Below are 10,133 nucleotides of genomic sequence, written 5' to 3'. Positions count from 1 at the left end.
CACTGGGGAAATCCTAAAAGAGCCTATTAACTTTCACAAAACTTTTGGAAATATAAAATCTATGAATGACTATAAGCAAACAAACAGAACTGTAAAGGATTCCTTGCTTCTTGAGCAGCTGGAATTCCTGTTTGTTGTGTTGCCTTCTGCTGTAGTGTTCAAAGCATTGCAAAACTCTGGTTAGTAAAATAGCTAAAGCAATGGCCATTTCTTGTTCTTGGACACCTGGGTTCTTTTTGACATTGCTTTTCCCTGAAATTGGGCCCCACATCTGAAGTAATAAAATAGCTAGCCTGATTTTACACCCAAACCATCTTTTTTATTTCCTAGACAGCTACTAGACAGCACCAAAGCCTCTTTCACCTTTTACCCTCAGATATCACACACAGAGAAGAGAGATGCTAGAAATAAGTTACATATGGAGTAACACCCCATAGTTTCAGTTACCTCAATAGCATGCTTCTTTATTTATTGGATTCAGAATATGGAGAAAGCCGCTTAATTAAAAAGAGAAATGCAAGAAACACAAGCTACTATCCTATTAGTTTCTACAGGTAAAGTATCACTGTGGCTATATTATTATAGAGCCTGTGTTGGATAGTAGCATATTTCTGTTCATGAATAAAGGTTGTCAATAAATTTACTTCTAAGACAGTTTCTTTTAGAATGATAATAACTTTGTCAGTTGGAGGTGATTGTGATATCCTTTACACTTTACAGACAGAGGTCATATCCTGGAGATTTGTCAAAACTTTCACTGTCTGTAATACATCTTTCCCTCTGGGACTGATGATCAATTAAGTCTTTATATAAGAGTTATTGAAAAGCCCCTTGGTTCCATCCTACTCTCCAGTAGGGAATTCCATTCTCTTTCGTTCTGATGTATTTAGTTGACACTATAATAATAAATGAAAGCAGAGCTATTAATACGTAGGCTTGTCATCAACATGTGGGTTTTTCTCTCTCTTCACATTTCTATAAATGCCCTTGTACATAAGTCAGAGATCTTCTGCAAGAAATGTCAAAGGAAAATCTTATAACCTTGGTCGTAAGGACTGTATCATGCGTGTGTGCTCCGTTGCTAAGTCATGTCTGACTCTTTGCGACCCATGGACTGTAGCCCACTAGGCTCCTCTGTTCATGGGATTCTCCAGGCAAGAATACTGCAGTGGGGTGCCATTTCCTCCTCAGAGGATCTTCCCAACCCAGGGTTCGAACCTGTGTCTCCTGCATTGACAGGCAGATTCTTTACCACTGAGCCACAAAGGGAAGCCGAAGGACTGTATCAGATGCTCATTATTTTTAACAGTTTTATTGAGATATAATTCACATATTATTCAATTCACTCATTTAAAATGTACAAATTGGTGGCTTTTAGTATATTTACAGAGTTGTGCACCAACTACTTCAGTCAATTTTAGAACATTTTAGTTACTTCCCGTATAAATCCTATTCCATTACCCCTACTCAACCCCTCCATTGCCCCTAGGCAACCACTAATTGATTTTCTGTCTCCATCTATTTGCCTGTTCTGGACATTTCATGTAAATGGAATCATATCAGATGTAGTCTTTTGTGACTGGCTTCTTTCACTCTATACTTTTAAAGGCTCATCTGTTGTAAATATCAGTACTTCATTGCTTTTGATAGCTGGTTAATATTCCATTGCTCACTCATTCATCAGTTGAGGGACATTTGGGTTGTTTCTGCTTTTTAATTATTATGAATAGTACTGCTGTGAACATTCATGTGCAAATTTTGGTGTGAACGTGTATTTTCAATTTTCTTGGGTACAGACCTAGGAGTGGAATTGCTGGGTCGTATGATAGTTTCACATTCTTCTTTTAGAAGAACTGTCAGCTGTTTTCTAAAGTGGCTGCACTGTTTTATATGTCCACCAGCAGTGTACAATGGTGTGCCAACAGTTTTAACTATTAATACTACAGAGAATTAACTCATGAGCTCTGGCCTTTTGGTGTGAATTGACTTTGCCTGGCAGGATGTACCAGAGCACTTAAATCCCAAAACTTCTGAAACTCCTTTATCTAGAAGCAGATAAGTCTATAAGTTTGGACAGCTGATCCCATATTTGCCTACAGAGAATTCATCATGTAGGACTGAATGAAACCAGTGATGGAATGTGGATGGCATTATCTTGGAATGTTTTTATTTGTTTGTTTGTTTTTCTGTTCTGTACTCTGCTATACATATGACTGATTAAGGGCATTTGTGTTGCATCTCTAACCTTCAGTTTAGCAGGCTTTAACTGTTCAAACTAAAAGGTATACTCTTGCTTTTCAGACTGCACCACGTAGGATCTTAATTCTCTGAACGGGGCTCAAATCTGTGGTCCCTCCATTAGGAGCACAGTCTTAACCACTGGACTAACCAGGAAGTCCAGGAATGGTCTCCCTTAGCACACGTTGTTAAAGGAACTATTACCCTGACTCTCCCTGATTATTAGCTTTGTGAATCCTTCCCATAAGTTTGTGTTTTATTTCAGCCAGTTTTAGAGCATTTTAATTACTTCCCAGGTAAATCCTATTCCTATTTTGACCCATCAAAATTCATGAAAGAAATAATATAGTATACTTCAGATCATCCAGTTTTCAGAAGCCAAGGACTAGCTGCCTCAGAATACGTGCCCCCTCATCACACTGCATCAGAGACTAGGATGTACAAACTGTCCTTCTCTGCAGCACCGTCCAGAAGAGAGGTCTGGAAGGCCCTTGCTTTCCAGTCGTAAGTTCAATTAGAATTGGTTCGCCAAAGTATGATTGGAAGATCCACATATATAAATCCAGTCAGGAGGGTCATATTTAGGGATGAATTTCTTTTTATGAGGTTTAAACCTTCCCATGGATAATAAACAAGCACTGCATTTTATATATGGAAATGATGCTACAAAACCTTTCAGGGAAATGACTTATGGAGTCACAAGCTTACATGTCATAAAGGCTGCCACTACTAGGCAGGCCAGAAACATTGACGAACTTGAGCTGCAAAAGAGATGTGGAAACTGATGACCAAACCTGGTGAGGGGAATTAGAGGGTGTTTGGTTTCTGTTCTCAGAGCAAACACACTGAGGAGGTCAGTATCAGGCACTTCTGGTGGAAGAAATGGAAACTCAACCCTACAGCTTTGTAACCATTTACAGGCAAAAGTTTTTCTTTCTGCTTCTAATATTCTGGCTCTGAGTTTGTTTCCCACTCAGCAAGGAGGCTTGCCCATTTATAGATGCCTCTTGCTGCACTCCTGATTTAAAACATGACAGGTAGAATAATACTTACATAATTCAGGTTCATAAACTGCATTAGATAGCTACCACCAGACTGAATGAAACACCATACCATATCTGCTTAGAAATTCCTCTCAACTCTCCTATACTGTTGGTGCAGCCATTATGGAAACAGTGGAAATTCTTCAAAAATTTAAAAATAGAGTTGCCATATGATCCAGCAATCCCACTCCTGGGCATATATATATACCCGACAAAACTACAGTTCAAAAAGATACATGCACCCCTATGTTCATAGCCGCACTATTAACAATAGCCAAAATGTGTAAACAATTTAAGTGGCTGCCAACAAACAGAGGAATGGATAAGGAAGATGTGGCACAAATATACAATGGAAAACTATTCAGCCATGAAAAAGAAGTAAATGGATGTTGCATCCATTTGCGACAATATGAATGGACCTAGAGATTTTCACACTAAGTGAAGTAAGTCAGAGAGAGAGAGACAAATATCATATAATATCACTTATATGTGGAATCTAATATATGACCCAGATGAACTGATCTATGAAACAGAAACAGCCTCACAGACATAGAGGACACTTGGATTCCCAAGGGGGAGAGGACTGGGGGAGGGATCAAGTGGGAGTTTAGGGTTATCAGCTGCATACTAGTGCTACATGATGGATAAGCAATGAGGTCCTACTGCATAAGCACAAGGAACTATATTCAGTACTCTGTGATAAACTATAATGGAAAAGAATATGAAAAAGAATATATATATATATATATAATTACTTTGCTATACAGCAGAAATTAACACAACATTGTAAATCATTGTAAATCAACTACATTTCAAAAAAAATTAAAAATAAAAAGAAACTCCTTCCAAATATAGGAAGCTGGTTTAAAGAAATAATATTAATGTGGATACAAATATTTCCATCAATGATTATATTTTTATATGGCTACTTGCCTCCATTTTCTCAAAAAAGTAAAAAGTGATCAACTAGGTAAGAAACTTAATGGACATAGAGTCTTTTTTTTTTAACCAAGGCATATCTTTAAAACTTATCTGAACCCAAAGGAGGAGTTGTGCAAAAGAAAAATTGTCCCAAATATGGTCCAGGATAGAATTTTTTTGAATGATTTAATTCATAACTTCCTTCTGGAAATAAATTAAAATTTCTGATAAAAAAAAATTGGAAACTTTTCTGATAAACTTAAGAGGATTAAGACTTATTCTGGAAACCCTAGTCACTTACCCACACAATTGACATCAGTCAAGAGTCTTAGTGACTTTCTAATTGAACATGGTTTTGGTTTTAAATCTAGTCTCACATGATTATCTAATTACTCACCAAAAGTACCCCCCTAAACTGAGACTACCAGAGGCCTTTCCCCTGACAGCAAGATGGTGATAAAACTTTAACTATAGTTCTAACTAAGCAGTCTCAAGAGTTCTCAACTGTATTCTACTTAGTTTCCTGAAAGAATGCTCACCTGCTTGTGAAGGTGAGAACCACAAAATTCAGACAAAGTAACACATGATGCTTATTAACCAAGTTGTTGGACATTTCTCAAACAGATTATTGAGCACCTTTCTTCAAGATGAAACTATTCAGTGTTCTGTGCAGAGGAATGATTAAACTTCAAGTACCTCATATGATTAAAATGAAAAGCTGATAGACTTTGGCTTTATTCTACTCTTGGACTTTGATTTAGTCAGAGACTGAAGAAGATATTTGGTTATACTATAACCAGGAGCAAGGGGTCAATGACATAGAAGTAAGGGTCAATGACATAGAAAGTTTCCAGTGTTATAGCCAAGGTAAAAGTGCTGGCTACAGAATGTCCTTTCTTGGAGAAGGCATAAACTTTGTGCCATTGTTTCACACCAGTTTCTGCCCAAACTTCCAATACTTTGCAAATGTTCCTGACATACTTCCAGCAAAACCTGTCTGTTGAAAAAGCATTTAATCCCTGAGATTATTTCATTTCAGTGTAATGGTGGCTTCCCTTTGGATACCGATCTTCTTTCTCAATCACCCTATTGCAGATGGAGGCACTGGGCCAGTGATTAAGCACCAATAGTTTTGGACATTTAATTGCTGTGTATTTTCAAAAAATCTCCTCACTAATTCTACTATGTGTTTCCCCCCTCTGAGTTTAATATAAAAATTGGCCCTTAGAAGAAATATTGGTTCCAATTGTACCATAATTTAACCTCTCCCTTGTTCTTGGACATTTAGATTTTTTAAAAACCTCTTTAAACTATGTGGTGGTAAACATCTTTGTACATGTATCTCTGCTGCATTATCTTGTGTGTTATCATTTCCCTCTGAATTTCACTTCATTTTCTGTGAAGTTTACTGAGAAGAGAAAGTGCTGCTTTGGGGGACGTGGAAAAATTATTGTTTTAATGATTAAATTGGCTTCTGAGTGTAAGCGATGTTTGTGAAAATGAAAGAAAGAACAAACATCTAGTCAAAGGCGTGACCATCTCTTTTGGCTTCAGCTGATAATGAATGGCTCACCCCAAAGAACAGAACAGTCTGATCTGAAAATATAGAGCAGTCTCCACCACCTTGAAGCCTTTGATGGCTGTCAGCCTTGGCAAGCATCACATCTTTATGTGGGGAGGAAGGAGGTTGAGAAGCAGAAAGATGGTTACCCCTAAGTCCCTGGAGATCAGGGGAGGACCCTACCTGGCACTTTAATCCTGGGCGCATATTGAAGTGCCCCGAACTAAGGGATCAGGACCCTGGACAGCTCAGTCGGCCTTGCCCTACCTTCACTACCCTCGTTCTTGGGCAAAGCGTTCCCCTCTTCATATTGGGTTTTACCTGTTTATTTATTAAGCAGAAAAGCTAACTGGTTAGCCCCAGGTAAAAAAACCTCCTCAGTTTAAAGGGCCTGGGTTTTGTCATGGTAATAATGTCTAAAATACCTTTCCTTTTTACTCCTCTTTGAAGTTTATATGGTGTGATAAGAAAAAGAAGTCCAAGGTCCAAGGATGTATGACTGGTCATAGTAAAAATGAACTGGACTAATACTAAGTTCTTCTGATGCCACTGCATTCACTAATTAAGCAGTTACTGAGCATAAACAACATATGTGTCAGTTACAGTATAGACTAAGATTCTGTAACAAAGAGATCTCAAACACAGTGCCTCAAATCATGCCAAAGCGTGCCTCTCTCACACATAACACTCCAGAGGTGGACAACGGATCCAGGGCAGGTGGGCTGCCCTTTTCCATGAGGTCATCCAAGGACCCAGGTCCTTCTAACTTGCTGTCTGGGTCCACAGACATTTCCTGTAAAGATCCGAATAGTAAATATTTTAGGCTTTGCAGGTTGTGCAATCTTTGTCACAACTGCCCAATTCTGCTAATGTAATGCAAAAGCATCCCTGTTGTTGTTTAGTCACTTCGTCGTGTCCAACTCTTTGGCAGCCACATGGACTGTAGCCCATCAGGCTCCTCCTCTGTCCATGGGATTTTCCAGGCAAGAATACTGGAGTGGGTTGCCATTTCCTTCTCCAGGGGACCTTCCCGACCCACAGATCGAACCTAAGTCTCCTGCACTGCAGGTGGATTCTTTAGCACTGAGCCACCTGGGAAGCCCAAAAGCAGCCATGGGCATTACATAAGCAAACGGGAATGGCCATGGTCCAATGAAACTGTATCTACAAAAGCAGCTTAGACTTGGCCCATGGGTTGTAATTTAATGACTCCTGCCTTTAGATGTTCTTTCCACCATCATATTCATGTTCCAGACAGAGAAAGGAAGTGGATCGGTTGAAATTTCTCTTATAAAAACAAAATCCATAGGTTAGCCACATAGTCATACAATGGAATATTCTGAAAATAAGAATAAATGAACCACAACTACACACAACATGGATGAATACCACAATATAATGTTAAGTAAAAGAAGCCAGACACAAAAGATTACATATTGATCAATTCCATTTATGGAAAACATAAAAACAGTCAAGCTAACATATGCTATTAAAAGTCAAGATAGTGGTTGCCTTCGAGGGGATGGGGTCAGGAACCAGAAATGGACACAAGAAGGCTTCTAGCTTCTGACGATATTCTGATCTGGAGGATGTAAGTTCCCACATGTAGGCATGTTCACACATGAAAACCCACTAAACCGCAGCTTAATATTTGTTTACCTTTCTGTGTATAGGTTACACACCAATTAGAAGGTTTATATAAGTTGCAAAAAAAGAAAAAGAGTAATTCAAAAGTACTACACTACTGTCTCTCATCTCTTATCCAATACCAAATCAAAGGAGCACCCCAAACTGCAAGGGATCTAGGAAATGTGGTCTCTAGCTGGGTGGGCCATATGACTCTAAAATTCAGAGGGCTCTTTTATGAAAAGGAAGAAGGTAAGAATGTATTCTAGAGACAGTTAGAAGGCTCTGTTACAGTCTGTGCAGCCATCACTGGTCCATGGCAGTTATCAAATCCCTCTGGGCATGACCCGTGAGGTTCCCCTGGCAATAAAGTTCCCTGGTTAGCCTCCTATGGGAATGCCATCATCGTCTGTAATTCTCTGCGTTGTCTGGATTTACTCTCTGTCGGGTTATTTGTCCATGATACTTGATAGCCACATTTTTTATTGTCTTTTTTACCTTTTTCTTTTTCTCCTCGGAACTTGAACATCATAGCAAGGACTGCATCAGCCATGAGGGAAATCTCAGAAATCTAAGCAATGATTTCCTTGAGCTTTTGAGCAGTTAAATTAGTAATTGGCTACCTCTCAAATTCCATATGAAAAAATAAGCCCTTATGTATTTAAACCATTGAAATTGGGTCTTTGTTACCCGGAGCCAACCACAATTCTTAATTGATATGGAAAGCTTCCCTGACAAGATAATGTTTAAGCTGAGACTAGACAGATTATGAGGTGGCAGATAGGGTAGCAGGGGAAAGTTCAAAGCCCTTTCCACTGCCTTCCACCACTAATTGCCGTCTTCCAGGAATAACCTGCCATCTTCCTGGGATAACCACCATCTTCCAGGCAGGGAGACTAGGGGCTGCAGAGGTCAGGAGAGTTCAAGGTAAGATTAATTTGTCCAGAGGTGACATTTGATGCTATGCGGAAGGGAGGGCGTGGTAATGAGCTCACATCTCTGTGTGTAAGTTTCCTTCATGGCACTTATCACACAGCGGTCAAGTGCATGATCCCTGGTGTGACCACAGGACTGCAGTCTCGATGAGGCCGGGGACAATGCCTGTGATTGTTCACCAGTAGCAAAAATCCTGGCGCAGAGCAGACATGAATAATAGTTATTGGATAAGTTATAGCAGAAAGAACTGAACGAGAGGAGGAAGAAGAGAGACACAGGCAGGAGAGTGGAAAACCTTGGCTGGGGCAGGCACCTCTTGAACCACAATCCCAGTGACACTCCGCCAGGGCAGATTCAGACGACTGTGGTCCAGAGTCACTTTAGGGACCCACACTGGCATGCCTGTCCAGCTCACAGCCTTTCTCTCTTGGCTACCCAATGGGCATGAGATTTGAGCCAGCATTCATAGTACTTCACCCTTGACCACAATAACTGATCCAAAATGTGGGTTTGTGACCCAGACCTGGATAATTAGGGTCCTGTCCCAGGAATTGTCAAACTGGAGTTGAGAAAAGAGACTCCTTCCCCCTCCGGCTGTGAGGGTATGAGCCTGGATTTCCCACAGTCTGGTCCAGCTGCCAGGAGGTGGCCAGCCTGTAGGAAAGAGCCTGATATCCAGAGAGAACTGGGAGAGACCTAAAGAGAGAAAGAGTGAAGGATCTTCAGGCTCCTGATTTCAACTATCCCTAAGGTCGGCTCCACTCTGCTCTTCCCAATTATACGAGCTAATGAATTCCTTTTAAATTTCTTTTGTGCTTAAGAAAGTTAGAATTGAGGTCCTTTTCTCGAAATCTATGAGCTGCCTTTTTCTCCAAAATACATCCTGAATCTGAGCACTTCTCACGATCTCCACTGCATTAACCTGGTCCAAACCACTACTGTCTCTTGCCTGGATGAATGCAACAGGCTCCCATCTCCTCTCTTGCTCCCTGACAAACCACTGTCCACCCAGCAGGCCAACTGATCCTGGATAAATGTCAGTCCAATGATGTCACCTCCAGTGATTTCTCTCTACATCCATACTCCTTATCCTGTTTTGGGGCATGATCTGCTTCTGTCTGCCCTCCAACTGTTCCATGCCACCTCCCATCTTCACCATGCTTCAGCTGCCTTGCCTTTTGTTGTGTGTTTCTCAGACTCATGAACCTCATTATTTCTTTAGCACCTTTGCACCTGCTGCCCCAGGTTTTTGCATAGTTAATTCTTCATCATTCAGTTTTTAATAAAGTAATACAGTAATCATAGCCCCCCCCATATCTGTATCATTTTGTATCATTTTGCTGTTGAAATTATCCACAGAAATTGTCACTAGTTGAAATTATTTATGTTTTACTTACTTTTTTTGTGGACTGTCTGTCCCCTAGAGTATGAGCTTCAGGAGACTAGAGACCTTGCCTGTCTGGCTTACCTGTGTCCACAGTAGGTGTTTGAGTAATATTTATTGAATGAATGAGTGATGGAATGAGGAGGAGCTGGAGTTCCGTTCAGGCCCTAGATCCCCATTGCACCTCGTTTTCTCTTTCATTCAGACCGTTGGCCAACATTAACTCATAGAGGAGCTTGCACCTGCCATGTGACTTCTTTCAACCTCTTTTGTCATTTGGGAAATGGGAACCCTACTCCTTGCTAAGCCAGCTCCAAGGGTTGTTGGAGATGCAAGGAGCTGGTGGGTAGCAAAGCCCACTGATGATCAGAATTGAATGTGTCTGGCCTGGTGGGGAACACATTGCTCCTGCCTCCGCACCAAG

The sequence above is a fragment of the Dama dama genome, chromosome 12 (assembly GCF_033118175.1).
Source record: "Dama dama isolate Ldn47 chromosome 12, ASM3311817v1, whole genome shotgun sequence".
NCBI classification, from domain to species: Eukaryota; Metazoa; Chordata; class Mammalia; order Artiodactyla; family Cervidae; genus Dama; species Dama dama.
This window is presented reverse-complemented; position numbering follows the sequence as displayed.